Raw genomic sequence first — 27624 nt, forward strand, 5'->3', positions numbered from 1 at the left:
TCTCTTAACTGTTGAATTGGTTGTTTTTTTTCCATTTGTGTGTGTTTAGGCAGGAAGCAGTGATGGTTCCATATGCTTGTACGGCCTGACTCAAGGTAAGGGTCCATTTCACTAAACCTTGTAAGTGTATATATCTGGTGACATAAATTTCACGTACTTCGTCCATACTTAGCTACAACCAGTTTGATTTTCTACATTAATTGCTTCGATATGTCGACCAAGAAAGGGAAAGTCAACGATAAGCAGGCTAAAGACATGCCTGCTCACCTGAGAGCTTCGTCCACAGCCTCGGGATTGTCTGCCTGGTACACTTCGCCTAGGGTTGAACAAGTGCAAATAAGTCACAGGCCCCAGCCTCGCCTTGAGCTGATGTGCCATGTGCAGAAAAAATTGAAAGTGGGCTGCCTTGCTCAATTTCCGTCACCAACAAGGGAGTGTCTTCTCACCACATTTCGAAGAAAATACCGCAAGTATCCAGAGCACCACAGGCTGTACATGTGGTAGAAAATGAGCCCTGACAGACCTCACCAAGGTCAGCAGTCAGCAAGGGCCGTCTTTCTTCCCTGGTCAACAATGGAATTTCCCCTCTACAGCAAGCGATGCAAGCAGGCAGCAGTCATTCAATATGAAGGCGCCCATGGCTCCACCGTATGGGTCATTTCCGTGGTTTCAATCTGCACTGCAGGGGCCTTCTAACGCTACCCAGCAGATGTATCATCAACATTGGGGAAATCAACCCCAAGACAACTCTCACTTCCTCTGCCAGCGAGTCCGATCATTTGGGGCAGTAAATTCTGGCCCTGGTGAGAGCACGAATTTGCACTATCGGAGATTGGCAGCAATGCAGAAACTGAATTGGATTTCCTCAATCCGAGTGGATTTTGTAACTCCATGGCAAGGGATCAGTTTTTCCAGTGACGGATCTTAAGTCTTTTAAAAGACTCTCATAATCGCCTGCTCAAAGCAGTTTTGCATCTGACCAAAAGTCGATTTTGGTTACTTGCTCCCCAAGTCCTTTCATCCCACAAAGTATGAACAAATTCGATTTTTGAGCGTGGACACTTATATGAAGTATTTACACGAAACGACTCTTAAGACTCTCATAATCGCCTGCTCAAAGCAGTTTTGCCTCTGACCCATCTTTTTGATGCTTTGGCGGATTCTTCCTGCCGAGAGACAGTCGACACTCAGTATAGTTAAAGATCATGTCACCTCGGCATTGATAAGCCAGAGTCTGGCTCTGTCAAGACAACATGCCTTTGATGAGCTGCTTGACAAAAGATATTGAAAGCTTCAAATGAAGTTCACCATTGATGAGGTCATCTTTTTTTGTGGAAATTTAGTCAAGGACATAGAGGATGCAGAGAAAGGAAATAAACTGGCAAACAAAGTGACCAAGACTGCAACATCTACTGCAGGGCCATACAAGGGGAATAAGTTTTCTCATTATTCTGCTCTAAACAGAAGATTTTGGGGCAACAAATCTTTTCAAGGGTGATCATCTGGCTATGCTACCGAGCAAAAGTATGCAGCCTATAAATCTGCATCCTCAAGTCATGGTAAATTCAGATTGGAGCAAGGTTTGTTTGATCAGAAAACAAAAAAGTGGATACTACATGTATTCCTTTCAGTTTCAAGACAAGTTGTCCTGAATATTTTGTTTGCAACTGGAAACCCCTTACAAGAGACAGGTGGATACTTCAGTCAGTTGTTTCATAAAATAAAATTTGTAGAAGTTCCATTTCAATTATAGCACAGAATACCTCTAACAGAAATGAATTCTTAATCTCAAGTGGAGATTGTTCAGAAGGAAGTTCAAAAGCTAGTTATTAAAGGGGCAGTCACCGTGGAAGAACCGGTGATTGGACAATTTATTTCATCTTTGTTTTCGGTCCCAAAAAAGTTGGGAGAGCTCCCCCAGTGATAAATCTTCGTTCCTTGAATAAGTTTGTTTAAATACAGTAAAGTCTGGCTAAGTGGGCACTCTCGGGACCCCAGAATTTGTGACGACTTACGCCAATGCCGACATCTGCTGTAAGTCGTCATTTTGCCGACTTATGAATGGCTTTTTGGACACATGATTCATTGCACTAATTGGCTTTGATTTACCCTGGTTTATCTCATTAATGCTTGAGTTGAATCCAGCAAATTAATCCTCGAATTGTATCATGACGTTTGATAGTGGAGACCACGTGTACAAAAAAGTAATACAGATGTACATGCACAGTAGGGAATTAAATGCGTGCGTGGTCTGCGCGCACGCATTGACTGCAGCGCTAGTGCTAGTCATTCAATAAGACGACCCCCAAATGGACAGAGCACATGCGAACAGACGAGAGGGGGTACTGGTATTGATATGCTCACGATGCATATGCAATGTATGCAGTATGACACTCTTTTGAGACACCGGTGCATGCAGCAATCACGTGCGTGCCAAACCACTTTTCACTCGACACTTCTTGCCAACTGCAGTACAGGAAGTCGATGCCTATGCGTGATTTTTTTGAATGCCGACTTACACAAAGGATTTTGTAATGCTTTTTATGGAAAGGGGACCGAGAGTAACATGACGACTTGAGTGAAATGGCGACTTATAAAAAGCCGACTTTGAAATAAAAAATTTAATGGAAATGCGTTACGGACAATCGGGACTTTAGTCAGACGGCGACTTGAGTGATTTAACGAGTTGTACGATGTCGATTTAGCCGGAGTTTACTGTATCAACACTTCAAGATGGAAGGAATACAATTAGTAAAACATTTTACTCATACCAGGAGATTTTTTTAGGTTCCATTGATTTCAAAGATGCTTATTTTATGATTCCTATTTATCAGGGTCATCAGAAGTATCTTTGTTTCATATTTGCATGCCTCCCATTTGGGCTGTCAAGCCAGTGGCATCGCTGCTCCGAGCAAAGGGAATTCGTTGCGTGTTTTATCTAGACGATATAAACTCATACTGGGCAGGTCTGCGGAAGAGTGCACCAAAAATCTCCAGTTCACGGCAACTACACTTCAGGAACTAGAATTCAGTATGAATCAGGAAAAAAATCATAATTCCAACCTAGACAGCAAATCACATACTTCTGGTTTCACATCGCTATTGGTACATAATCTACACATCAACCACCTAGAACTGTTGTTTAGTGGACTATACCCTTGGGGCATTGCTGAACCATCGACGCAATCCGACTACAGAAAGACAACATGACAGTCATGTCATACATCAGCCACAAAGAGGGGACTCATTCTTGGGAACTGTCATCCTTTGTAGAAAAGGTCTGGACATGGTGACTGCACAGACAAATAACATTGTCATAAAGTACCTTGACCGGGATATGTTATGGATGAAAATTGAAGGGACGTGTTGATGACACCATCACATGACGTGAGACTTCACATTAAAAGTGCCTTTTTCTCTACAGACCTGTATGCCTGTTTTGGTCATAACTTGGTGTGTACCTAGATAGGGATTTTTTTTATAAGATTGGAGTGACATTATGATGACGTAATCGATTGTCACATGATGTCGCATTAAATTGGCAATTTTGAAAGTCCTATCTCCAATACACCAAGCCGCATTGGCTTTTGACTTTGCATGTACACAGACAGGGATCTGTTAGGAACATTTTAGTGATGTCATGATCAATTGTCATGGAACATCACATCAGAGGTGCCATTTTATAGGCTTGCTTATTTTAATGCCGTGTTTACAAATCCTTGTCTCATCTTCATGTAGCTTCACACAAGTCCACAAATCAAAACAACCCTGTTTGTAACATGACAAAGGCATATCTAGTCTGTATTTTATCATGTTCAATGGGATTATAAACTGTTGACTTTTTTACTCTTTCCTTACTCCCTTTCCCCTTTTCCTTTTCTTTTTCTCTCCAAGTGCCTTGTGTCATTATAATAATGATTATTATAGCTATAAATAAAGGGTATTTCAATTTAATTTTTATTTATCATGTTTGGACATCACAGAAGCACCATTATTCACTTGGAATAATTCCACCAGCAACATGCCCATTGTGTCCATGATGTGGTCACGCAGTCGGCCTTCTGTTTTCTATGTAGCTGATGTGACATCCAAAGTGTATGTGTGGGAGCTGTTGACTAGTCAGGAAGGGCCAGTGGACATTGAACACTTTACAGATGGCAGGTAATTGTAGTGTGTTTTAATTTTGTCTTAATATCCTAACTCCCAAAGGGGGTATGCAAAATCGTTAATATTTGGAGGATTCAGGACTGTTCGGGCTATCAAGGAATTATTGAAAGTTGGAGGAGTTGCACGTGCATACCCCACGTCCATCCACTTGTCCAAGATTTTGGTAGGTAATTAGTTTTAAGTAAATACCAGTGTTGTAGTCAAGTGCTTTTTTCCGAGTACCAAGTACTGCCTAGTACTTAAGTTACTGAGTACAAGTACTTGGTACTTCCGAGTACAAGTACTTGGTACTTCCGAGTACAAGTACAGGTCTCCGAGTACGAATACTTCCGAGTATGAGTACGAGTACTTGTATTACGAGTACGAGTATGAGTATTTCCTTTTCAGAATACGGCCATATGGCAAATGGTTCATTGTGCGTAACTGGCCCAGGCCCAGTCAGAACTGATATGCAGACCCACTCACGGCTAACTGTTAAATGTGTTTGTAAGGGCATGCACAGGGGAAAATCAGGAAACTTTTATTTCTCCGCAAGCCAATCAACCATTTCAAACTGAAAGTATCAATAAAATAAGGCCATGGTAAGTCAAGCTATTCGAGTACTGCTATTCCAGTAAAAGTAGCTTTGATGATCGAGCACAATTTTGACATGTTGAGTACGAGTTCTTTGCTGCCCGATTACGAGTACTTTGCTGCCCAATACGAGTACCGTCATTTTGAGTATAAATACGAGTACTCTAACACTGAGTCCAGTTGTCAATGAATTTTGTTTGGAAAAGTCTCCATTAAGATTGTGTAATGGTATGTTGATAAAAGGTTGTGAAGGGTACTATTTCAAATCCCAATTAGAGGTTGTAGGAACAACCACACGGTGTTGGGCTAACATGTTTGAGTTGATGGCAAAAAGCAAACCAAAAGTTTGCCAAAAACACTGACAGTCCAGAATGACAGATATTGTCAAAGGCAAGTGTGTAGTGAAAGTGTACCCATGTAGATCAAAAACACAAAATACTTTTTGGGGGGATAGTCTCAGCTCTCTCAGGTGATAAACGAGTACTGTTGAGTATATAAATGTTCAAAATTATATCTCTCCGGGTTGATTTTCCCGGAATTTTCAAAGGAATTAAGTCTTTTTATTTTAACTTCCGGTCTGATGACGTCATCAATTTGTTTTTGTGCACAGGTTTTGTCTGCTTAAAGGTCATCATATGTATTCATTTTGAAGCAATTACCCCAAACTTCGCCACACACATCAACTGAAAATTCATTTTTGACATTTTTTAACCTGCCGCTAGAGGGCGCTCTAACATTTTATGACATCGGTATTTTTTGTAAAGTATAACCTCGCCGGGAACCAGTGTTGTAGTACTTGTACTCGAGTACTACTTGAGTACTTTTTTTGGAGTACTCATACTCGTACTCGTACTCGAATGTCAAAGTACTTGTACTCGAAATGACGGTACTCGTACTCGGGCAGCAAAGTACTCGTACTTGACATGTCGAAATTGTACTCGTTCATCAAAGTACTCGTACTCGAATAGCAGTACTCGGAGGAAAAATGGTATAGCTTGACTTCATATACCACGGCCTTATTTTATGGATACTTTCAGTTTGAAATAGTTGATTGGCTTGAGGAGAAATCGAGTTTCCTGATATTCCTCTGTGCACATCTGGACAAGCACATTTAACAGCTAGCCATGAGTGGGTCTGTATATCGGTCTGACTGGGCCTGGGTTTGGGCCAATTACACACAATGAACCATTTGCCGTATGGTTGTATTTGGAAAAACAAGTACTCCTACTCGTACTCGTACTCAGAAGTACAGCAGGGGTGTGATTTTTCCGGATTTTTCCAGATTTCCGGATTTTTAATCTAACGTCTGCGGACTTTTTTTGCGGACTCCGGATTTTTAACGTTTTATGTTTCCGTAATAATATCGCCCAAAAACCTCCGGCGAAATATAGGCTCTAATTTACGATAATGGATAATGGACTGGTGACAAGTCTAATGCAGTGCGGTCAAGAACCTAATAGACATTAATGCAGTATGCGCAGTGGAGTACTTGAGGACCAGACTAAAAATAATTTTCAATGGGTTTGCAGCACCTCGTGTTTGTATATCGCGTGTGGATGTGTGTGTGTACGTGTATTGTGCATGTATTGTGCAGTGACGATCGTGTGCTAGCAATTCGCAAACACATTGGTGTCAATATTGCCGCGATTTTGTTAAGGAATTCAAGAGTATGGCTGGAAGAACTGGTAATAAAGTGTCACTGTGGATGGAAATCAGTTTGAGCTGCAGTAGTGCTTTGAAAAATAGCCACCACCAACACAAAATTTCTAAAATGTTTTGGAAGCCTAGCTTGGACTGGAGTTTTAAGTAAGATTAAACTTTTCAGCACCGTTCATATTGTTTTGTGTGAATCGTTTCTCTCTGCAACATGCAAAAGTAATAACATCACACACAGAAAAAGCCTTTATGAATCAATCACATATGGATTATATTATTTAATGACCAGACGTTTTTTCTTATTTTTTCCCCCATTGTTTTCTTTACTGAAGTGACAAAATTTGCTAACATTACAGAAATTACAGTACAAAAAATGTACATGCCCGCCCCTAGGCCTATATATGGACATACGTGCATGCATATGTATACATGTACATCTATAAAAGTACATGTACAATAATACATGTACATGTTCATGTTCATGTACATGTACATATACATGTACATGAACATGTACATGTACATGTATATTACATGTCAACCGAAGTTCATGGATTTTTCATTTTTGTCCAATCACACCCCTGGTACAGTACTTGTACTCGTACTCGTACTCGGAAGTACAAGTACTGGTACTCGGAGACCTTTTCTTGTACTCGGAGGTACAAGTACAAGTACTCGTACTCGGCAACCTAAGTACTCGGCAGTACTCGGTTCTCGGAAAAAAGTACTCGACCCACAACACTGCCGGGAACTAACATTATTGAAAGCAAGTTCACATCTTTTTCCACTTTCAAATTATAAGGCACTTCCAGTTTGGAGTGAAAGGAAGGGTCACGTGATTTGGCATGCATGAGATACAATGACGGTCCTGGATTATTCTCACAGTTGATTTTATATTGATTTCAAAAGATTAATCACGTGGTCTCAACATAATATGCATGGCTATGCCACTGTATTGTAAATTTATCAAGTACAATCGTTAAAAACAAGTATTCAAAAAGCTCATATCTCTAAAAGTAAAGGTCACACACCATTGCAATACAAAATATTGCTCGCCATACCATTTCACCCCAATGCGCATGTTTTTAGAGAGGAAAAAAAAACAATTAATAGTCGGGGACTAGAATGCCAAATTTGCTTTAAAAAAGTTTGACCCTACACCATCTCCTCCCCTTAATTTCTTGTTTGTATACGATTTTTGTATTTTGTCTTATTAACAACTGGGATGGTGGAAGAAAAATAAGCCCAGCGAAAGTGTTGTTTTAGGGCAATATTGTTGTAAAAATCCAACGTAAAATATCAGGAAATAAATTGGTCTGGTACCCCTCTCACGAGGCTTGTTTAAAAAAGCTTATTTTTGGGTACCAGTACATCTCTTTAAGGCATGCGGCCAACCTCGTTGCCATGGTCAGCTTGGAGAGCGCACCGCACGTATCACTTCCCAACTGAGTAGCGTAGTGGAGTAAAACGAGTATGGGACAGAGGTTAATTTGTAAAATGGCGTTGAAGCAGAAGCAGAAACAGGCGAATCGCGAGCAGACAGTCAAGAGAATTTTAAATTTTTACTTGTTTTTTTTAGAGTAAGTTGAACCAGTGTTATGTCACATGAATGTTGCCAGAATAAATGAAATTAAATCTTCAAAAAAATATCCTTTGTATGTAAACTGTGTCGAGAATACACAACAGATGAATAAAAATTGATCCGCGTACGGTCTTCTGACCGTGAATCCGTCAATTCTGGTCGGGATTTCCGTAGCAACAATCGGTATGGTTATGCGTGTTAACACAGCATGTGCAGAGCTAGTGTCGCACTTTGAATCATATCATCTTGTGATTGCCGAACTCAACTTTTTGTCTCAAGTGTTAACACAACTTCCTTTGAAGAGTGAAGGACGGCTGAACAACAAACGTGGTAAGAAATTATTTTCACTTTTTACTCAAACATGTCAAAGCCTTCGGTAACTAGCAGGCCTAGATTCTCGAGGTGAGTCTGTAGGACTTACGGGAGTGACAAGCATTTGGGTGAGACTTCTTTTCCACAAATTTAAAATAAAATAAAATAAAACTAGAGGTTGTAGGAACAACCACACGGTGTTGGGCCATGGATTACAGCAAACTTTGCCACACACATCAACTCAAAATATGCATGTTTAAATCCATGTTTGACTTTTTCAACATTCCGCCAGAGGGCGCTCTAACATTTGATGACGTCACCTGTAAAATTTTTGTACAGTACTGCGTAGGCAGACACTCACATCGTTGAAAGCAATTCGCATCTTCTACCAATTTCAAATAAAAGGCACTTCGGTTTCGACAAAAATGAGGGTCACGTGATTTTGCACTTAATACCAAAAATGAAGACCCTGCAATATTGTATCGATTGCCATAAAAAACAAAATCAAATCTGTAGCAGTTGATTTTATATGATTTTCAAAGATTCAATCTAGAAATCTTTGATTGCTTGTAATATGATACTTGATGACGTCATTGTGACGTTATTACCAGAAAGTCAAGAGCTATTTTAACTGTGCTATATATATAGCCAAATCTTGATTATATCTATCACGGTTGATTTTTTAGCAATTTTTGAAGGTTTAAAGGTCTTTTTATTGTAACTTCGATCTGATGACGTAATCAATTTTTTTTTCACGCATAGGTCTTGTCTGCTTTAAGGTCATCATGTACATTATTTTGAAGGGAATACCGCAAACTTCGCCACAGACATCAAGAAAAAATGTGGTTTTTTTCATGTTTTTTAACCTGCCGCTAGAAGGCGCTCCAACTCTTCATAGCGTCACCCATTATTTTTATTATTATTAGGCACTTCCGGTTTCGACCGGAAGGAAGGGTCACGTGATTTGACGCACACAGGATAAAAGGAAGAGCATGTATTATCATGTCGATTCCTGCAAAATTCAAGTTCCGGTCTCTCACGGTTGATTTTATATTGAATTCCACAGATTAAATTTATTATATTTTGAAGTGACGTCACGTACGTGACCCCACGTACGTGACCCATGATGACGTCATGATGACGTAATTACAAAAAAAATACATCTGCAGTGGGTTGGGCATTCGTGTATTGACAATTGAAGTTCATATCACTTTTCTTTTTGACAAACAGTTCCGGAGAAGAATGTGTCTAGGAGAAATAACAAAAATATTGATTTTCAAAGATTAAATCTAAAATTCTTTGGTTACTTGTAATATGATACTTGACGACGTCTAAGTGGTGTCATTACCAGAAAGCTCAAGAGCTATGTTAACTGTGCTATATAATACTGATAGCCAAATCTTGATTTTATCTATCATGGTTAATTTTTTAGCAATTTTTTAAGGTTTAAAGGTCTTTTTATTGTAACTTCTGGTCTGATGACGTAATCTTTTTTTTCGCGCACAGGTCCGTCTGCATTATGGTCATGATGTACATTAATTTTGAAGAGGGCGCTCCAACACTTCATGGCGTCACCGATCATTTTTTTGTAAGGTCAATCCAAGCAGACACTAACAGCGTTGAAAGCAAGTTCATATCTTTTTCCACTTTCAAATTATTAGGCACTTCTGGTTTTGACCGGAAGGAAGGGTCATGTGATTTGACGCGCACGTTGGATTTTATATTGAATTTCAGAGATTAAACTTGCTATTTTTTGGAGTGACGTCACGTGACCCACGATGACGTCATGATGACGTAATTGCAAAAAACTACATCTTCAGTGGGTTGTGCATTTATGCATTGACAATTGAAGTTCATATATATTTACATTTTGACAAACAGTTTTGGAAAAGAATTTGTCTTGAAGAATAAATAAAACAAAAACAAGAATATTGAATTCATAGAATAACAGTAGGTTTTGGGCTAAAGCCCAAAACCTAATAAGAAGTTGTAAGCCAGCCTTTACATTAATGTGTACAGTGTAAGTTTGACAATATATGACTGATTTTTTTTTTCATTGCTCCATCAATCCAATAATGGTAGTCCCTTATTTCAGAACAATTCTTTTGGCAAATAGGGACCTGATTTAAAAAAACAAAATGAACATAATGGTTGAGTACTAAAAAGGGTTTCACCTATCATTCTCACTAAGACTGAGTGGGGGAGGGGGGTAGATAGATTGTGGTTTAATTTTCGTTATTCAGGTCTTTGTTGTTAGTGGGTTAATCGCCCACAGAGGAATGCCTGGCCATTTTTTTCATGGTGATGTACACGCATGCAAAAATCTATCTCAGTGAAAGAGGCCTTCGTTTTTGTGTATTTTGCGAAAATAAATACATCGCATTTAAAATATTCAATGTAGATGCTAAGGATATATAGTTTTTAACCTTCTTTGGGACAAATCTGTTGGCTTCAATACATATTTCGTGCATTTATGAGCAGTTTTTTGTAAGGCCGTTCTCAGCGACTTGTTTTTATGAACGAGCTCATGAATATCCATTTTACAGCACAGCCTGGAAAAACTGGTGCATGCGCATAAACCTCATGTCGCCCTGTGAGCCTCTGGAACAGCGGTGACCCATAACCCCTGGCCATTTTTTTTTATGGTAATGTAAACAGTAGCCTTATCTCTATTTTTCAACTGGTACGGTCATAACAAGTAATACCTGAGATGCAAGAAGCTAACATAGGTCTCGTACTAGCTATTTGTAAAATAAACACAGAAGAAACGCAGAAACCAAACACAGGTATAGTAAGTCATAATCACGTTTTACCCTGCCAATATTAGCTTTTGTCCTTCTCCTACCTCCCAAGTGAAATAAAAAATACGATGTTAATTAGATTGTGCAAGAGGATACCCACAATTTTGTGATTCTATTAACATGGTATCCTAGAGGTTTGTTTTTAGTTAGGTCAGAGGCAGTTAAATATAGGTAGAGGCATTGTTTTTACCTTGCAGCGACTAGTTACCCATTCCAAATCTATTCACACTGTGAACAGAATACAGATTATATATGGCTTGTTTTGTTTCAGTGTAAGGTGCTGGCTCTTCCATACTTTCCTCTGTTGCCCACACCTTGAGTGGCCTTTGGCCTTGTGATGGGCGATTTGCATAAAGCACAAAGCGGTATAATGTTCAACTTATGAATGTTATCAGTCTTACTGTTGTTATTGTCCTAGAGATTAAAAAAATGCCATCTTTTCTTTTCAATTTATGTTTTTAAATCATGCACAGGTTTTAAGTAGCTATTATTTTTCGTTTTTATCTTTCAGGTATGAAGTCAAACTGCGGGGTAACCTGAAAAAATGAATGTCAACAATGGCCAAGTCTATCAAGCTTTTGCAAAGTCCCTCGGAAAAACTATGAGTAGAAACAGACTTTAATAAATGTATCATATGCCAAGAGGAAACCAATGAAATTCCGAACAATTTTACTGAGGCCAGTTTTGAAACCATATCTACTGTGACAGATGTTAGATTAGACTCGACATCTTATCGTTTACGGACAGAGATTGACTCCAAAGAGGATTTCCTCAAGAAGCAACCAAAATGGCATCGTTCATGTTGTGGCAAATGGACAAGAATCAGTATTCTCAATACGGCCAACAACACTAGTTCAACATCACCTTCATCTGTATCGACAAGACAATCAGTGCCATATTTTGGCATACAGCAGATGTACGTAATATGTGAAAGAGAGGGTTTGACAGGTAAAAGAAAGCATGAGAAACTAAGACGAGTGGAAAGTGGCTCAGTCCATCAACTGATTTACACACAAGTGGTTGATGCTGATGATCAACTCCTACTACTACGCATACATGGTGCAGAGAAAGGAAAGCCCCTTGACATGATTTCAGCAAAAGTAAGATACCACAAGCATTGCTGTGATACTCTAAGACTGCGCCAAGATAAGATGGGTCCTTATGATGATTATTATTATAATTATTATTATTATTATTTGGGTTTATTATCACCATTTAGCAGCCTAACAGCTGAATTGCACAGTGATTTACAATAAAAAGTTAAATGAATTAAAAATAAACGCATTTCACGAGAAATTAAAACACATGCAAAATCCACAACAATCCATTATTCTGACAAAAAAAACATGCTTGGATAATAGTAATTAAAAATTTATACATTTAAAAATCCTATCAGGGTCCCGGGCTGTTTCTAAATCCTGTGGATGAACTGGGATACTCCTCAAGTGTTCTACTCGATCTAAGATTCATAGTGTGTGAACTTTTTGATTTAGGGAACCACTCATTGAATCTACCGGATTAAAAAGCACTTAGAGCAAAGTTTGTACACATAGCGGTTCTTCTATCATAAAGGTGATCCAAACACAGAGTAGATAGAGCATGTTCGTAATCAATGTATTGACTTTCTAGAATAATACGGCAAACTTGTTTTTGGAACGACTCAATTTGATTGGTCTGTTTGAGTGTAATGCTTGAGTGCCAAACTGGCGATGCGTATTCTAGGACTGGTCTAACATAGCATATATGATCCTTAATGTAGAGTAGTACACCACCGCCACTCCTGTTCATTCGACATTGTAGCCCTCTACATGATACTGCTCGGGTGCTGTATTGGGTGTTATCTGGGATTCTGTGATTACAGCTACCCCCGTTTGTTGATTGGTGAGGAGCAATTTCAGTTCGTCCAGTTTGTTAAGTACCGAGCAAGCATTGGTCAACAGGAATCTCGGCAAGGCAGGAGTCTTCGAAGTTCGATGATTAACACAGGGGTGTGTGGGGAGATCCATAATATTTGTTCTAGGCAGCTGTTGGAGAACTGAATGTAGTCATGGTTGGATGGGACAGGTACTCAGTCCTCTTCTTCCAATTACCACTTGAATAGTGCAGGTTTGCATCATCATCTGTACCGGTATGCTACACTCAGCAGTAAGAGTTGATTTCTTGCTTCTTCTGCCTGATCTTCTGCCTCTGAATTCAAACAAGCCATTCAGTTTGATAGAGTTGGCTTGTTGTGGCTCAAGCTGGTAGGATGTTGAACGTAAGGCAACGAGCTGGTCCTGTGTGAACTTAATGTAGACTGGTTTAGCAGGGAATACAGACTGTGTTGTTACATTCACGTCATTCACATTAGTCAATTCATCATGCAGCTCATGGAAATTGGTGTCATCATTGGGGCCTGGATTAATTGATACATCCACATATATAGTTATGTCAACTGGAGGATCATGTCCTGGTACAAAGATGCATGTTGCCCCACGTTTCTCCCATTTAACAAGTGCAAATTTCGATGACCACCAGCAATAACCACGCTTAGGCCTAATTGTGATAGCAGCTACAATCGTCCTCATTACTGGAACAGTTAAATGGCTTACGTGGGGTTTTTGCAGGCATCCGAATCATGTATGTTTTAGTTCAACTGTTTGAAGGAATGACTGAATAATAAGAAGAACAACCAACATCGAAGTACAGGCAACGGCAGCCATGTTGAAATGATTTGGCTATCCAGACTAGATTAAAAGATCGTCTACAGTTTCGCAATTAGTTGTTAAAAACACTAGGAAAACGAAGACTAAGACGTATACTTGATAAGAAGACAGATCACATGAAGAAATCAAACTAGATTTATGTTTGTGGACAAATACAGGGCTGTTTCGGTAACACTGTGACATTTTGTGACATATATGTGACATAGTTTCAAGTATAGGTTCCATCCAGGAAGGATGTGTAGTTTATGTATATATTAAATGGTGGCATATAAATATGTGATTACATTCTCATAGGGCTTTGAATTATGACGTCCCATGTCATATAAGGCTGATAGGACAACATGTGCGGTAGAGTGGACCAATTCCAATACAGTTCTGTAGATATTGGCCTTCAAAATATGCACTTTCAATATGACGTCATATGTCATGTGATGATGTCATCATGACGTCACTTCAATTTTCATCTTTAACACATCCCGGTCTAGGTACGTTAGTTTCAACCCAATCGGACCTGTAGTTCTGTAGATATTGGCTTTCAAAATATGCACTATTAATATGACGTCACATGTCACGTGATTACGTCATCGTGACGTCACTTCAATTTTCATCTATAACACATCCTGGTTTAATAGCATACCAAGTTTCAACCAAATCAGACCTGTAGTTCTGTAGATATATGCCTTCAAAATATGCTCTTTCAATATGATGTCACATGTCACGTGATGGCGTCATCGTGACGTCACTTCAATTTTCATCTATAACACATCCCGGTCTAGGTATGTACCAAGTTTCAACCCAATCAGACCTGTAGTTATGGAGATGTAGGCCTTCAAGATATGCACCTATATTGTGATGTTAATGGTCACATGATGATGTCATTGGACGTCACTAAAATTGTCATCTATAACACATCCTGGTCTAGGTACATACCAAGTTTCAACCCAATCGGGTATGTAGTTATGGAGATATTGGCCTTCAAAATATGCACCTATAATGTGACGTCACGGGTCACGTGAAGACGTCACGATGACGTCAATATTCGGCGCACATGCTGGTCTAAGTGTGTGCCAAGTATAAGTCAATCGGATTTATTTTAATTTTCAAAGTGCCTTCCATGATGAAAAGGTGTACAAATGCTATGGGGAATGGCTGAAAAAGAAGAAAAACTAGAGCTGTATGTCTGTTTGAAAACAGAACACAGGGCTTTTTCGCAGTTAACAAATTGTTGGTCATTTCGCATTTACTTTTTAGAGTGCTTCATGTAGTTAAAGGTTGTTCAAAATGCTTAGAATAATTCCTAAAATGTAAATTCATCACATGACGCCAAAAGCCCTGCAATGACGTCATCTTGACAACACTTGTCAATGCACATTTTGTCATTGAGGTCTTGGTTTGAACCAAGTTTAAAGTCAATCCAATAGAAGGGAAGTGTGCGATTTTGGAAGCAGAATAAAATTATAAATATTAAAAAAAAAATAGAAAATCAAACGATGACGTCATCGTGACGTCATTTCTACCCATTATCTACCTATCACCATTATCTACCTACCCACAAAGTTTCATGACGATCGGACCCTTCCTTATATGTGTTTTGAAAAATCGCATTTTTGATGATGTCAAGATGACGTCACCCTTTTTTTCTTTTTTTGTGTGCAAATACCTATTAACTAACGAACCAAATACAAAAAGAATTTCGAATTTTGCATGTTGCGTTCATGAGATATGGCTAAAAGGTCCAAAATTTCAAATATTCATATAAAATCGCATGATGACGTCATCATGACGTCACCATTTCTTACCTACAACACATCCCGGTCTACCCACATACCAAGTTTCAACCCAATCAAACTTACAGTTCTGTAGATATAGGACTTCAAAATATGCACGTTTGTGATGACGTCACGTGACCCCTGATGACGTAATCATGACGTCACTCTTCGGGACACAACTTTGCCATAAGGACAATGCATTTGCTTAATTTGAATGATGTATGACAAAGTTCAATGCCAAAACTGTCGTGTACTAAAATCGTGCACAAAGTCTATGGGTTTTTTGGAACAAAAAGAAGGGAGAAAAAAAAAAAAATCAGAACAAAAACAAGACTTTTTAGCAAATTTGCGAAAAGCCAAACTAGATTTATGTTTGTGGACAAACACAGGGCTGTTTCGATATTTTTTTGTGACGTGTGACATATAAAGTTTTAAGCATAAGTTCCATCAAGGAAGGATGTGTAGCTATGTTTATAATAAATGGTGGCATATTATATGTGATTACATTCTCATAGGGCTTTGAATTATGATGTCACATACACGTGATGACGTCATGATGACGTCACATCAATTTTATGTATGACTGTAATTTTATAGTAAAGAACAACTTAGCCAGAGCATACATCGTTGAAAGCAAGTTCACATCTTTCACCAATTTTAAATTACGAGGCACTTCCGGTTTCAATCGGAAGGAAGGGTCACGTGATTTTGCACATAATATAAAAAAATTAAGACCCTGGATTATTCTATCCATTCCTGCAATCGTCAAGTTCAGGTCGCTCACGTTTGATTTTATAGTGATTTTGAAAGATTAAATCTAATCATCTTTAACATGAAGACACGTGACCCATGATGACGTCATCGTGACGTCACTTCAATTTTCATCCATAACACATCCCTGTCTAGGTACATACCAACTTTCAACCCAATCGGACCTGAAGTTCTGTAGATATAGGTCTCAAAAATCTGCACTTTCAATGTGACGTCACATGTCGCGTGATGACATCATTGTGACGTCACTTCAATTTTCATCTATAACACATCCCGGCTTAGGTACATACCAACTTTCAACCCAATCGGACCTGAAGTTCTGTAGATATAGGTCTTAAAAATCTGCACTTTCAATGTGACGTCACATGTCGTGTGATGACATCATCGTGACGTCACTTCAATTTTCATCTATAACACATCCCGGTCTAGGTACGTACCATTTTTCCACCCAATCGGACCTGTAGTTCTGGAGATATAGCCCAATCTGTCAGATCTAGCCGAATTCTGCTAGAAAATGGTCACAATGAAAAATTGCATATATTGTGACGTCACGTGACTCGTGATGAAGTCATGATCAAGGGCGGATCCAGAACACACTTTTGGAGGGGGCCAAAAAAAATTTGGTCCCCCAAAAAAGTGGGTCAAAAAAATTACGGCGTGGGGTTCGGGGCCCGCTTAAGGGCCCCGAAAAAAATTTGGATTCTAGATGCTCTGTGGTGCGATCTGAGGCAATTTCTGACCACTTTAACCAATGTTTTTTGAGGAAAAGATGGTGGTGTACTCATTGCCTGCCTTTATTGCGATGTCACATAAAAAAAAAAAAAAATTGATTTCGTTTTGGGGGGGGGCCATGGCCCCCATTGGCCCCCCCCTGGATCCGCCCTTGGTCATGATAACGTCAATGTTCGGCACACAACTTCAGATGCTGGTCTAAGTGTGTTCCAAGTGTAAAGTCAATCGGATTGATTTTATTGCCCATAGTGCCTTCCACTGTAAAAACGTGTACAAATGCTATGAGGAATGGCTGAAAAGAAGAAAAAAAACAACAACTAGAGCTATGTCTGTTTGATAAACAGAACATAGGGCTTTTCCGTATTTCTTTTTTCTTGTGTCCATATGCAAGAACATACCGTAGTTACAGAACTATCTTCTCCACATATAGGATTTTAAAATATACACCTTTTAACCTGATCCACGTCACATGTCCCGCGATGACGTCATCGTAACAAAACTTGTCAATGCACGTTTTCATTGTGGTCTTGATGTGCACCAAGTGACGTCAATCCCATGAAAGAAAGTGTAAAATTTTGTAAGCGGAATAAAATATTAAATATTAAAAAAATCATAAAATATCAACCAATCACGTCAGGGTGACATCATTTCAAATTCTGCATACTTGTGACATTATCTACCTATCCACAAAGTTTCATAACGAAGGGACCTTCTGTTATATGTGTTTGGGAAAATCGCGTTTTTGATGACGTCATCGTGACGTCACACATTTTAAAAAATTTGTGCACATATCTATTACCTGACAAACCTACTACAAAAGCATTTTTGAAATTTGCATGTTGCGTTCGTGAGATACGGCTTAAAGGTCCAAACATTCAAAAATTCATATAAAATCACACGATTACGTCATCATGACGTCATCTCAATTTTTACCTTTAAAAATGGGGGGGGGGGGCCCTCATGCCATATTTTCAATGGGGAGCGTCAATAAAATCCTAAAATCATTCACACTATATTAACTACAAATGCACCCTTGTCATGACTATTTCTTTAGGGGGAGACCGTTTGCATGTACATCACAATCCTTCTTTTGCTAATGCAATTTTTTTTTAACGGAATTTATTTTGGAGGGGGGCTTGACAAAATTTGGGGGGCTAAAGTCCCCCCTAGCAGCCCCCCCCCCCCCCCCCCCCCCCGTAGAACCGCGCCTCAACGTCACATACGACAGAGCTTTGTCAATGGTGCCATCAAGCCTTTACAATATCCTGGCTTGTGTACTGTCTGACAATGCAGCCTTTGATAAAAGAGATGAAAAGGGCAGAATTCTCCTGGATGAAGATGGCACCAGAATGAATTTGCAAATGAGCACTCATAAGAAGGTTTTGAATCATGCCCAAGATATTCTATTCACAGCGACAGGCTTGCAAACTCCACAACATGTTGGTTTGGCAGTCTATGTGTACCATAAGACAAGAAGTAAAGATATTATCAACGTACTAAACAGGCTTGGCTTGTGCATCAGTTAGGCTGAACTGCAACATCTTTTAACCTCAGTTGCAAATCAGATCACTGACGAAGCCAGAGATGACAACGTGTTCATTCCCTCCAACATAATACCCAGGAATTTCACACAGTTCGCCATTGATAACCTTGACTTCTCAGAATCAACATTGGATGGATCAAGTATGCATGTAACAAGCATGGTGATGTACCAGCCATCGTCACGAGACACAGTACGAGAAGCATTATTTGGTGCAATTCCAGCGTGCATTGGCAGGGAAACAAGTCTCCGTGGTAACAAGTAGAACAACTTCAATCTGAAGATAGTCACCAGAGTCCTTACATGAAAACGCAGAATGCACTCTGGCGACGAGCTTCACATTGACTCATTGCTACAGATGGATGCTTTTGAATGGGAATGAAATAGTCCTTTATTTGCACATACAGTTCCTGGCAACCTTCATCGGCAAGTCTTTGATAGAAATACACTGCCATCACCACAGTATCTGTATCAGATGCTCTTATAACAACCCGTGTATTTTTACACACCGCCGCTTGCATACACAGAGGATGTACTCGGGTTGTTATAAGAGCATCTGATACCGATATTGTGGTGATGGCGGTGTATTTCTATCAAAGACTTGCTGATGAAGGTTGCCAGGAACTGTATGTATGTGCAAACAAAGGACTATTTCATTCCCATTATGATGGTGTCACCTCTTTCAGTGTGAATGAAGCAAAGATGTTGCCTCTTCTTCATGCAATCAGCGGCTGTGACACAAACAGCTTTTTCTTTGGTAAAGGCAAATTAAAATTTGTCAAGGCTTCACCCAGTGTCGCTGCTGACTTCGTTAACATATGTGACCAGCTGGAACAGCAGAGCAATGTTTCTGAGGACTTTGTTGTGCACATTACAACAGTTGCTACCGATCTTCTAACTAAGGTGTATGGGCATAGTGATTTCTCCAGTTTGGACATGTTAAGACGCCACCTTTACGCAAGGGTCCAAGACATAAAGTCATTGCCTCCGACAAATGATGCCTTCCAATAACATGTCCTACGTGCCATTTTCCAAACGAGTGTATGGGTTAAGGCTATGCAGGCAAGACCGTCCCTTCCTGACCCCTTCAAATTCCGATAGAGAGCAACATCTTCTGGGGTTGAACCTGTGCTGATGCAATGTAGTTATCTTCCACCCCACCTTCGAAACAAGCTATTCTGCATCTGGGTCATTCCATGTCAGACCAACGCACTTTTTTACCTCATGTCTTCCGATTTTGATAAAAATTGCTGTGCTTGTAGGTCCTGATGAGCAATGAATTGCACACCAATTTTTAGCCCGATCCGACCTACCATGTGGTCTGGGCAGAAACCACAAAAAACAGACATTTTTAGAGTAAAATACCACCCTTTTGGTAGAAATATGTCAAAACCGTGTCAATTTTCATCAAATATATGCAAATTTGGTATTAAAATAATAAGCATGCATGCTCAAATCAACTCTTTTGTCAAAATTAAATTTTGTGAAAAGGAGGTCATGTGACCTTTAATATGTTATTGTGACCTTTGACCCAATTTATGTAATAATGTATCATTTCGAAAATCAACGAATTAAAAATGACTTGATAGAGCATGTCTTCCTCTATCAGAATCCACTAAAAATCAATTGGGGTCTTTAAAATTTACAACTTTATGACTATTTTTGTACAGTTGTTAGGTTACAAATTAGTCAATTTATAGACTTTACATTAGAAATCCACCCACCCAACTTACTATTCTGTTTGTAAAGGTACTTAAATTAATCTTGGTTTGGGAATTTCTCATTTTTAGAGCTGATGAGGTATAACCAGACTCATAATATAAATTATCAGCAGTGGCGCACCCAGGATTTTGCTTTGGGGGGGGGGGGGGGGGGCTCAAAGCTTTTTGTTGTCAAATTTCTGTAGAAGATTGAAAAAAAAATCAAACAAACAAATTGACAACCTTGGAGGGGGGTGGGTTCAATTAAGCCCCTCGATCCACCCCCCACCATCCCCCCCCCCCCCCCCCCCCCCCCCCGGTGCCACTGATAATTAGTTATCCCACGAGTGTGCTTGGAAAATTGGAATATGGAACAATGCAATGCTGCTGTGACCCATATGCCACCCGACGCACTACATTATTCCGTGTTCCACGAGCCATAACGAATTTATCTTCAAGGAAACTTGACGTCGAATGCGTACATTGCACGTGGCGAGGGATGTAGTTGCATAGTAGATCGGACCGTTCACCAGCAAATAAAAAGAACACAATAGATACATGTACATGTACATTCGATATCTGGGGCGAAATATAGCTGTGCAGTATTATATCAAATCAAACTGTTGTTGCTATAGATGGACTAATCAGGGTCTAGGATTCAAAGTTACCTTACTCATTCATCACTACGCTTCTTGAAATTTAATGAGTCTCACAGAATTTCAACTGGATGTGTGTCCACTGTACTGGGTCCGGGTAGAAAGCATAGAGCTGTTGCGTACCCTAAACAGTAACGGGGGGGGGGGGGGGGGGGGGGGGGGGGGGGGGGCTCGAGGGGCTGGAATCCACCACCCCCCCCCAATCTTTTACAGAAATTTGAAAACAAACAAATTATGAGCCCCCCTCCCCCACACAAAAAAGCAAAATCCTGGGTGCGCCACTGCTGATGATTTATATTATGAGTCTACTCATCAGCCCTCAACATGAGAAATTCCAAAACCAAGATTAATTTAAGTACCTTTAGAAACAGAATAGTAAGCTGTGTGGGTGGATTTCTAATGTAAAGTCTATAAATTGACTAATTTGTAACCTACCAACTGTACAAAAATAGTCATAAAGTTGTAAATTTTAAAGACCCCAATTGCTTTTTAGTGGATTCTGATAGAAGAAGACATGCTCTATTAAGTCATTTTCATTTCGTTGATTTTCGGAATGATACATTAGTACATAAATTGGGTCAAATGTCACGATAACATATTAAAGGTCACATGACCTCCTTTTCACAAAATTTAATTTTGACAAAAGAGTTGATTTTAGCATGCAATTCTTATTATTTTAATACCAAATTCGCATATATTCGATGAAAATTGACACGGTTTTGACATGTTTCTACCGCACAATCATGCATTCTCACACACAATCATGGGTTGGGGATAACCTGAATTAACTGACACAACACTCTTTGTTTAGTGAACTGGGATATTATATTTTTAAAAAAAACCTGGGATATTCCAATACAAATGCTATGAAGCCAACATAGGCGCATAACAAACTAGTCAGTGAACTGCCGGTTTAGCTGCCACTTGGGCAACATTCATCAAATTATCCTATTCTTTCTAAAATAAGTCAAGACTGTACTTGAGGAGGGTTTGCAATGTAGACTTAATTCACTATTGGCCACATTTCACTTAAATATGCGGTGAACCCCGAAATCATTAAATGTTATTAAGCAAAAAATAAACATATTTGCTTTTTTTAAAATAACATTTGGACAGTGAATACAGAAAATTATGTTTGAGCAAAATGGGAAAGAAGTATTGGATTTTACAAATTTTGTTGTGGCCATTATGTAGATTTTGGTGAAAGAAACATGCAGGCAAAAATTTAGGAAAATCAGCCGTAAACATTAAAAATACATAGGGGTTTCTCCTACCTTCTTAGCTATGAGACAAAGCCATAATGCGGTTAAGATTTAAATAGGAGTGTTTTTTCCCTTGTGTAAAGGGGGGGGGGCAATGTTAATATCTGAAAATCATTTGGGGCCAAGTTTGAAAAAAAAATATACCGTTTATGAAAAGAAAAATAATTAAAACTATGTTTTCTCGTTTTTATTACGCAAAAATGGCCGCCATTTTGGATTTTGTCGAAATCGTAAAATAGCCCGAATGTGAACTTTTGCTCACATGCTTATCTATCGCCAGTCACATTCTGAGCCAAATTTCGGTTCAAACGGTCGATTAATGTTGAATTTATTCAAAAGTTCATAGTTAATATGTTTTTTTGGGGGGGGAAAATGGCGGCCATTTTGGATTTTGACCTAAAAATGCATTTTCGCCGGGTTAAATTTTAATCCACCGTCCAGATTCTGAATCAGCAGGTCTTACTGCGTAAAAAAATGTAAAAATTTTGTGGGGAGGGAATTGTGTAGGGTTAACTCATTTTTAGGGGTCTGGATCCCAGACTATAAAAAAAAAAGCCCATTTGGGCTCTTTTGCCAGCCCAACTGTTGAGTCTCATATGACATCATCCAAAATCAAAAATGTGCTTCCGTCAACAAGTTGTCATATGTACAAAACACTAGTAAACACTTAATAATTTGATTGGTTCATCAAACAGCCGTTACATGCGACTCAAAAGTAAATATGAAACAGTCGTAAAACCAGACACACACAATAGGCACTTCCTGTTTCGACCAGAAGGAAGGGTCTTGTGATTTTGCACTTAATACCAAAAATGAAGACCCTGCAATATTGTATCGATTGCCATACAAAACAACAACAAAGCTTTAAAAACAGTTGATTTTATATTGATTTTCAAAGATGAAATCTAGAAATCTTTGGTTGCTTGTATTATGATACTTGATGACGTCATCATGACGGCATTGCCAGAAAGCTCAAGATCCATGTTAAATGTGCTATTTATAGCCAAACCTTCATTACATCTGTCAGGGTTGATTTTCAGCAATTTGTTTAAGTTGAAAGGGTCTTTTTATTATAACTTTTGGTCTGATGACTTCATCAAGTTTTTTTGCGCTCAGGTGTTGTCTGCATTAAGGTCATCATATATACGAATTGGAAGCAATAACCGCAAATTTCGCCACACACATCAACTGAAAATGTGTTTTTGACATTTGTAACCTGTCGCTAGAGGGCGCTCGAACATCTCATAATCGATAATGTTTTGGTGAATTTCAACATTGGCAGAGACTAACATTGTTGAAAGCAAGTTCACGTCTTTTTACAATTTTAAATTATTATGCACTTCCGGTTTCGACCAGAAGGACGTGTCACATGATTTGATGCGCACAAGATAAAATGAAGATAATGTATTATCATATTAATTCCATTAAATTCAAGTTCCGGCCTCTCATGGTTGATTTTATATTGAATTTCAGTGATTAAATCTAGAAATCTTTAATTGCTTGTAATTTGATACTTGATGACGTTGTCATGACGTTATAACAAAAAAGTACATCTTAAGTGGGCTGTGCATTCATGTATTGACAATTAAAGTTCATAGGTTTTTATTTTGACAAACAGTTCTGGAGAAGAATTTGTCTTGAAGAATAACAAAAACAAACTAGAGGTCTATGTCTGTTTCCAACAGAATATACGGCTTTTTCCGCATTATGTTTTTTTTTTAAACTGAGGTCATGTTTTTCTGTTTTGTGCAAAACTGTGTGCATTTACCTTTTGTCTAACAAACCTAATCCAAAAAGAATTTTAATTTTGGAATATTGCGTTTGTGAGATACGACAAAAGTCTTAAAAATTTTAAAATATATATATATAGCCAATGTATATAAAATCACAAGATGACGTCATGATGATGTCACGTCAATATTTATTTGTAACACATCCCAGCGTACCCCCATACCAAGTTTCAACCAAATCTGACTGTTCATGAGATATATAAGAACTTAAAATATACAAGTTAACAATGACGCCTTATGTCTAATGATGACGTCATCGTAACAATACTTGGCAGTGCTCATTATTTTAGTGTGGTTTTAGTCTGTACCAAGTTTGTAAACAATCGGATTGATAAAGTGTTAAATTTTGTAAGCAGAAAAAAATTGGCAATATTAAAAAAATCGTAAAAAAATCTACCGATGACGTCATTATGACGTCATTCAAGATTTTGTGTACTAGTATTATTATCTACCCACCCACCAAGTCTAATGACGATCAGACGTTCCCTTATATGTTTCAAAAAAGCGCATTTATGATGACGTCATCATGACGTCAGACATTTTTCAAAATGTTGTACATATCCCTGTTACCTAAAAAACCTAATACAAAAAGAATTTTGAATTTAACATATTGGGTTCGTGAGATATGGCTTAAAGATCCAAAGCTTCAAAAAATCTATATAAAATCACACAATGACGTCATGATGACGTCACCTCAATTTTCGTCTATAACACATCCCGGTCTACCTACCGAGTTTCAACCCAATTGGACTTACGGTTCTCTAGATATAGGGTCTTAAAGTTTGCACATTTAAGATGACGTCACGTGACCCATGATGACGTCATCGTTATGTCACTCTTTGGGACACAATGTCACTATGGGGTCTTTACATGGGACAAGTTTCATTAGAATACGAGTTTGTTTTAGGTCCAAAATGCCGCAGTGAATAAACGTGTACAAAGTCTATGGGATTTGGGGTAGGAACAAAAGGTAAAAAAAAGAAGAAAAAAAAATCAGAACAAGAACAATGCTTTTCCGCTTTTAAGTGGAAAAGCAATTAGTAAATTCGTACAATAGCAATAGGTGCCCAATAGCAATAGCCCAACACCTAATTATAGACAGTCAAAATTGGGAAGTGTTAATTGTTAAAGGCAATATACAACATTTGCAAATCTAAAAATTAATGTGGCCTGACGTTGCAAACTTAGCAAGTTCTTCTTCAGAGGCTAAAACAGAAATGACAGAGGTACCTACATTAACATGGGGGTGTACTCAAATATGCAGGGCTGAAAGAAGAAACACAAAAGGAGGATTAGGTGGGAAAGGTGTGGAAAGATGCAGGGGCCACTCTTCTGTCACTACCCACAGAACCATTGGTAACATCACTTGTAACACCTCTAATGTCATATATCTCATTTCTTGCAGGGTCTGTGGAGTGCAGTATGTAGGTGAGACTAAGAATACGCTCAAGAAGCGTTTCTATGCCCACCGGTCAACGGTCAACACCAAGAAACTAGACACCCCTGTTGGTCATCACTTCAACCTGCCTAACCACTTCATTTCTTATATGATTTTGCAGGGCATTGAATCTCTTGGCCATCGCAAGGACTCAATTCGCCTCAGCAGAGAGAAAGTGTGGATGAATCGTCTTCGAACTATTCAACCACATGGTCTCAACATCCAACTTGGAAATGATTAATCCTTTTCTTCCTCCATTGTCTTCTGTTACAGATAATCCTCCTGGTCTTCCTTGTTTGTGTTTACCCATCTTCCCCCACCTTTCATCCCTTTCCACCTCCATACTGTTCCCACCCCCCCCCCCCCCCCCCCCCCCCCCCGCATCATCCCCTTCACTCTCACACTCTTTTGTCCGTTCCCACTCCATGTGACCTTTGATCCTTCCCCTTTCTGGTCCCTCCCCTGTCTATACCAGACCCCTTGTGGTTTGCCATCTCCCTTTGTTTCTTTGTTCTCTCATCCACCCTCCCCTGCATCTTTCCACACCTTTCCCAACTAATCCTCCTTTTGTGTTTCTTCTTTCAGCCCTGCATGTTTGTGTACACCCCCATGTTAATGTATGTACCTCTGTCATTTCTGTTTTAGCCTCTGAAGAAGAACTTGCTTAGTTCGCAACGTCAGGCCACATTAATTTTTAGATTTATATATTTCAGGTCCATCCAGTCAGTAAGCAGTTTGCAGTAGTCTTACTTTTTTTCATTTTTAACATTGGCAAATGTTAAAAAATACACACCAAATCATTGTGAAATAACCTTACTGGACTGTTAGTGAATGACAGTCTGAAGCATCCAGTTAAATCATGGCACCAGGTGTGCTGTCATTTTCACGAAAGGTGACATTTTTGTATCAATTTCAAATGATGGTCAGTCGACCAGTGTTGGATAAAAGTGGCTTTTTTTCAAATACTGCCTCCAATTAACCAAATTTAGTCCACATTTTGTCTACCATCAGTTTTGTATTTGTTTTGTATTTGTATGTGCCAGCTAGACCGGTTCCCTAACTTTACAATTTTCCTGCGTCCACAAGACAACTTTTACAAGAACATAAGTTTTGTTCTTGGTTTTTCTAGCATCTACGAACACAAAACTTTAAACAGGTCAGTGTAACAATATTTGCTGTAAGAATACTAACCCCAAAATCCATGAATTTCTGAAAATTACAGCAAAAGTAAATGTTGTATCTTCCCTAAATACAGCATCTGCTAGTTTTTGTTTGTACTCATTAAAACCCTTTTAATGTTGTCATTTTGTTCCTTCAAGGCTAATGACAATGCATTTGTCACATGATCACACAACGTCACGCAGTGGATTGCAAGGGAGACCACCAGAAATGGTAAGTTTGCTCTTGAGAAAACCTTCAATGTATTCCGAAGGACTATGAAATCAAACTTAAATGTTTGGGTATTGTGGTAGTAGACTAAGGACTTTGTGCCTGGATGATATGATATATACACACTTTCAAGGCAATTCTTAGCTTTGTTGCAAAAGGTCCAAATACCTTTTCTATTGCACTTGTCTCACCCGTACAGAATTACTACATATGCATTATTCCCTTGAGGGTGTTAACCATTTGCTAAGATTTAATTACCACAGTACAGGGTTCTCCCTAGGATTTTTTCAAACCTGTGGGGGAAGTTTTGTTGTGATTCACCAACCTGCGAAGCCACGGCGTGGGGTTCGGGCCCGCTTAAGGGCCCCGAAAAATTTTGAACTTTAGAGGCTCTCTGGTGCATTTTAGAGCAAATCTGGGGAGTCTTTAAGGAATATTTTTCCTTAAAATTTAGAGGAGATCTTGTGATATTTTTTGTAATTAGAGAAAAAAAAATCAACGTTTTTAACTTAAAAAAAAAAATCAACATTTCAAAACCTGTGTTAAACCTTCTTGATCTAGAAAGTATGGATTATATTTACAAGCAAGTTTCAAATTAAGAAATTAAGGTGAAGAAAAAAATCACTTTTGCTTCCGACTACATGGCTTTCAAAATAGCGTCGGTAGGTCGGAAAAATTATTTCGCCATTTTTTTGGGCTGCTGATTGAATCATGGAGGAATAAAAACACATGATTGAATGGAGCATATTGAACAAGGAATCATGTAGTTTTGTGCATGGAT

The 27624-nt window shown here is 38.8% G+C and overlaps 1 long non-coding RNA gene across 1 annotated transcript; it reads left to right on the top strand.

The window, feature by feature from the left end:
• Positions 1 to 27168, top strand: LOC119722055. The gene is made up of 3 exons (XR_005270382.1): positions 1 to 95; positions 3984 to 4161; positions 26774 to 27168. It is a non-coding gene; the product is annotated as an uncharacterized LOC119722055 (long non-coding RNA).
• Positions 27169 to 27624: the final 456 nt, after the last annotated feature.

This window comes from Patiria miniata, unplaced genomic scaffold (assembly GCF_015706575.1).
Source record: "Patiria miniata isolate m_02_andy unplaced genomic scaffold, ASM1570657v1 HiC_scaffold_14, whole genome shotgun sequence".
NCBI lineage: Eukaryota > Metazoa > Echinodermata > Asteroidea > Valvatida > Asterinidae > Patiria > Patiria miniata.